Below are 6,377 nucleotides of genomic sequence, written 5' to 3' on the forward strand. Positions count from 1 at the left end.
TAAAAAGCACAACGGGAATTGAGGAATTGATTTAATAAAGAAGACTTGGCGTAAATTGGAATTTTGATTAAAATTTTGGTTTGAATATATATGAGGTTCAAACCAAAAATTTAAGTCAGTAAATTTTGACGTTGAAACATAGTCTACAAAATGCCACTAACACCACGTTAGTGGCATTTATTTGCATTGTCAAATTTGAGATTAATTTTGTAAAATTTGCAACTGACTTCGGTATAAGTTGTAGAAAGTTTTGTTGGCGTTTTTAGCTTTCCTCCGCCATCGTTTGGCTGAAAATTTGGCTTTGTTCTTGTCATTTTAAAGTTCTTTTAAGCATGCCTCAGTTTTACTTGTTGTGTACGGAAGCAATTGTTGCAATGCTTATCTATTTATTTGCATTTGGAAAACATTTTGTTTTTGTATTTTTTGCTTCCATTGTATTTTGCTTGTTTATATAAATATAAATATATATATATACATATATAAATTATCATGCAATGATTCTAAATATGAGCTAATCAAACTTTGGCAAAATTATGAGCAAATCTTGATTAGCTCATATTTTGAATTTATTGCATTATTATAGCTCTATACAGAGATGTACCGAGCACTGTGAACTGTGATAGAAGACGATTTCATTGGATAAATATATAAATACATACATATAAGCTTGTACCACACTCTAAAACTGTGTTTAGCGATTAAACACAATCTTGCTAACCACTTTGTAAACATGTTTGGAAGTTAAACATAACGTGGCCAATTTTTAAACATCAATGTTCGAATGCTAAACACAACCCATCCTATAGTTAAATCATGTGTATAGTGTTTAAACGTGTTTACAAACTGATTGCAAGAAATTGTTTAGAAAAGTGTTTAAATAGCTACACACAGTTTTAACAGTACATATTTCAATTCATGTTAATTTTTTTCAGCTTTCAATGTTTGCTTCTTGCTCGGTGTCAGTCGGGTTTTTTTAGTTGGTTTTAAGTAAGAGCAGGGGGCTTAAAATCCCACCATCACAAGTTCGGTGCTCGGGTAACCAGACCTGCCCATGCCATTCACACGTCACAAATCAAATTTCAGTATTGAAAACACTTTAATTTGGATATTTCTACAGATTAAGACATTTTGGGAATTCCAGAATTCAAAGATTTTTTTACACATTCAGATTTTGCTGGAATTGCGGGAAAATACAATGTGCATGAATTTTATAAATAGGTATAGACAAAGTTACTTCGGAATTTAGTGGAATCAGATTTCTTTATAACAGTGAAAAGGGTGACTGCTCTATGTTCCGACACCCCTATGTTCCGACAACCTAAATTGTGTTACTCCCGGTTAGGGTTAGGGTTAGGGTTAGGGTTAGGGTTAGGGTTAGGGTTAGGGTTAGGGTTAGGGTTAGGGTTAGGAATAGGAATATGTGCAGTCGGAACATAGGGGTGTCGGAACATAGAGGTGTAACCGTGAAAAGTGATGGATGTTTTTACTCAGTACATATGGGTTATGGCTGTACCTTAAATTCTATTTCGTCATATTATGGAGTCACGAAAGACAATGTGATGATAGTGATAACGTCGACTGCTAAAGCATATCTGCTTTCCACCTATACACATGTTTTGTGGCAACCTTTCCCAGCAGCACCTTCACATTTCAACTTGTTTTGTCTTAAGCGGTGAATTTATTCAAGAGTTGATGAAATGTATTAACACAAAAGTACATCTCCCCTCATTGAATTAAGACACTTTTGTTTTTACAGGTGTTTTTTTTTTAAATGTGGGTGTTTTTTTTGGGGGGGGGGGGGGGGGGGTTCAACCTTCAAGCCTCATTATATTTCATCCACTCATTTTGGAGCAAAAAGAACTCGTTTTGTACAATATTTCGATGTTATATCTGTACAATCATGTTTTATGTCACTGTTTATGTAACAGTATATTGTAGAGTAATTTCGTACAATGCATTGACCAAATAAATGTCAATTATATCTTTCACAGCCCAAGAAGGGTCTCTGATATTGCCGTCTACTACACTCAACTGGATTGATTTCGCCAAAAGAGGGCGCAATTTTGGCCAATTTTGTAGAGAAATTGCAGCACCCTTTTTTGTTTGCTGCGTAATGTACACAATTTTACACCACATTTGTATTTACTTCCACTCGAAATGAATGTTAATTTCATTATTCTTAATTGCCCTCCACAATTTAACTTTATACTTTCATGTATGTGCACTGATGTCCAAAACATGACTTGTACGTAAAAAGTAAATTTTCATAAAGCAACGCGCTTGTCATCATAGACTCTCCGTTTAGAGCCAATGTTAGACCCGAGTCAACCAGGCTCCCGACATCAAATCCAGACGACGCGTTTGTCATCATAGACCCTCCGTTTAGAGCCAATGTTAGACCGAGTCAACCAGGCTCCCAACATCAAATCCAGACGACGCGTTTGTCATCATAGACTCTCCGTTTAGAGCCAATGTTAGACCGAGTCAACCAGGCTCCCAACATCAAATCCAGACGACGCGTTTGTCATCATAGACCCTCCGTTTAGAGCCAATGTTAGACCGAGTCAACCAGGCTCCCAACATCAAATCCAGACGACGCGTTTGTCATCATAGACTCTCCATTTAGAGCCAATGTTAGACCCGAGTCAACCAGGCTCCCAACATCAAATCCAGACGACGCGTTTGTCATCATAGACCCTCCGTTTAGAGCCAATGTTAGACCGAGTCAACCAGGCTCCCAACATCAAATCCAGACGACGCGTTTGTCATCATAGACTCTCCATTTAGAGCCAATGTTAGACCCGAGTCAACCAGGCTCCCAATATCAAATCCAGACGACGCGTTTGTCATCATAGACTCTCCATTTAGAGCCAATGTTAGACCCGAGTCAACCAGGCTCCCAATATCAAATCCAGACGACGCGTTTGTCATCATAGACCCTCCGTTTAGAGCCAATGTTAGACCCGAGTCAACCAGGCTCCCAACATCAAATCCAGACGACGCGTTTGTCATCATAGACTCTCCATTTAGAGCCAATGTTAGACCCGAGTCAACCAGGCTCCCAATATCAAATCCAGACGACGCGTTTGTCATCATAAACTCTCCATTTAGAGCCAATGTTAGACCCGAGTCAACCAGGCTCCCAACATCAAATCCAGACGACGCGTTTGTCATCATAGACTCTCCGTTTAGAGCCAATGTTAGACCCGAGTCAACCAGGCTCCCAACATCAAATCCAGACGACGCGTTTGTCATCATAGACCCTCCGTTTAGAGCCAATGTTAGACCGAGTCAACCAGGCTCCCAACATCAAATCCAGACGACGCGTTTGTCATCATAGACTCTCCGTTTAGAGCCAATGTTAGACCCGAGTCAACCAGGCTCCCAACATCAAATCCAGAAAACAGAGCACAAAAAGAAGGAAGACTTATTCAAAAGTTGATGTTATGGTTCATGATCATGTCGCCCGCAAATTACAAGTTCATTACAATTATTGATTCGGTTTTCACAAAGCAACCCTAAATTATTATTTTTGTTTTAATGAAAACACACGTACACATTGGATATGGAACATTTTTTTCTACTTCTATTTTATTGATTAGCAAAAGCAGTATACCTTAATGCTGCTGCAAGAATATAACAGTTAACTGCAATTACCTTAATTTGACAATATGGCTATATCTCATACACATAGACAATATAACCTTTGAAAGAGGACCTATTATCAATTTTGAATTCTTTTACTGTAGGGTTACATCTTTTTGAATGTTCCTCGATACAGGTACTCTACGATACAAACACACACATATAAACATCGTCCAACAATATGTTCACCCCACTCTCATTGAAGGAGTCGAATTTCATCTGATCATTTTGGGATGATGTCAGTCATGTGACCTTTAAGATGTCGTTGGCTTCATTTTACATCAATGGTGACATAATACGACGATCAGATTCAATATTGTGACCCCTCTTTCTCTGGAGTTCGTTTACAGGCTGTGTACAACAAGAAAACCAGAATGTTTGGAAATAAAAACAAAATAACAAAAAAAGATACCCAAGAAGTTTTGCCCAATTACAAAACTTTGAGTATCAGATTATTTCACACCACTCATGTACAGTACTACGGTGTTTGAACACAATCACCATTCTCAATTTTTCCATTCTCCATCGTCAATTTTTCGACATTTCAGGTTTTATTTAATTGTCTTACCCATGTACAGGGTGATTAAAAAGAAACGAAACCCAAATGTCTCGACCACTGTTTTAATGAGATTCTGCATGTAGCACTTTCAAAATCTAGGATATGAAAGCCGGATTCATAAACTTTCTTTTAGTACAGGAATCATTGAAATCACTCATGTGCTCTTCAAGTTACTGAATTTTAAACACAACCATTGTTTTAAAGTTGTGTCCACGAATCACAAAAAAGTGAGAGTTCTTTCAGCAAAATGAAAACAAATCACATACACGGCATGTGTGTGAATTGTTATCGTTTTGCTAAAAGAACGCACGCCTTTTTTAGTGATCCGTGGACATACATGTCATTTTAAAACGGTGGTTGTGTTTGAGATTCCGTAACTTGTAATTACATGAGCAATTTGAATGATTCTTGTACTAAAAAAACCCTTATGAATTGGACTTTCATATCCTAGATTTGGAAAGTACTACTATACACACAGAAATTACCTAAAACATTCACATTATCTGTACAGATAACTGTCATGGCTTGGAATCTACATTATTTATGTTTTATCTTTCGATTTAATTGCAGGCCATACCGAAATTGAATGTCATCTTCAACCAAACATTAGTACACACTTGCAACATTACAGAGAAAAGCTTGCAACATTTAAACTACGGGTTGTTTTCTGCTTCACAGGGTCAAACAAAAAGCAGACCATAGATCCCAGCATTACTTAAATTGACAAATCTGTTGAGATAAAATCGCCACTCCGAAATGACCCTAAAGAACTGTTTGATTCATTTGAAACGATCTCCTCAAAAAAAAAAATATATATAGAAATGTTTACAATCCTGTTGATAGCCAAAGCACGCTTATTAAAAAAAATATTAAACTTTACTGCCCACTACAGTCATTTTTTTTCTAGTCATTTTTTTTTGGAGGGGGGGGGGGGGCTGAGTGGCGAGGGGTTTTAAACAGTAAAAATCCTACATGTACATTATATAAAATGTACATTACTCATTTGGATTTACCTGATTTTAGGGTTGTCGTCATTTAAGTACATGTATTGATACAATCTTAACTTGTAAAAAAATGACATAATTTTCTCACTGAAAAGTAGACACAAAAAATAGGATTCAAATTGATAATTATTTTTGGTGCTTCTTACATTACATTTATGACATAATTTTAAAAAGATATCCTTAATCCAAAGATAAAGCCTACGAGGTCAGCCTTTACTCAAGGTGTACATGTCTACGCAGACATCTACAAAGGTAGGAGTGACCACCAATTAATAAAACCTGCGAAAAAAACCCCATAAAATGGCGTAAACAACTGAACTTTGGAATTCTCCTATACTTCTGCACACAGCAAGTGAGGAAAAACTAAAATAACAAACAATTACAAAAAATAGACTTATATTTGTTGACAAACACAGGGCTGTTTCGGTAACTTTTTGTGACACATGACATGTAAAGTTTCAAGTTTAAGTTCCATCCAGGAAGGATGTGTAGTTCTGTTTATAATAAATGGTGGCATAATATGTGATTTCATTCTCATTGGGCTTTGAATTATGACGTCACATGTCACGTGATGGCGTCATGATGACATCACATAAATTTTCATCTATAACTTTATTTTTTTTTGTAAATAACAATTTGGCCAGAGCATACATCGTTCAAAGCAAGTTCACATTTTTCACCAATTTTAAATTACAAGGCACTTCCGGTTTCAACTGGAAGGATCACATGATTTTGCACATAATATCAGAAGTGAAGACCCTGGATTGTTCTATTAATTCTCGCAATAGTCATTTTCAGGTCTCTCATAATTGATTTTATATTGATTTCCAAAAGATTAAATCTATTAATCTTTAATGTGACGTCACGTGACCCATGATGACGTTATCATGACGTCACTTCATTTTTGTTATCTATAACACATCCTGGTCTAAGTACACACCAACTTTCACACCAATCGGACCTGTTGTACTGTAGATACAGACCTTCAAAGTATGGACGTTTACTATGATGTCACTTGTCACGTGCTGACACCATCATGACGTCACCTAATTTTTCATCTATAACACCTCCCGGTTTAGGTATGTACCAAATTTCAATTTAATCGGACCTGAAGTTATGGGCCTTCAAAATGTACATCTATATTTTGACGTCACGTGACTCGTACTGGG

This window comes from Patiria miniata, unplaced genomic scaffold, assembly GCF_015706575.1.
Source record: "Patiria miniata isolate m_02_andy unplaced genomic scaffold, ASM1570657v1 HiC_scaffold_4, whole genome shotgun sequence".
Lineage (NCBI taxonomy): Eukaryota > Metazoa > Echinodermata > Asteroidea > Valvatida > Asterinidae > Patiria > Patiria miniata.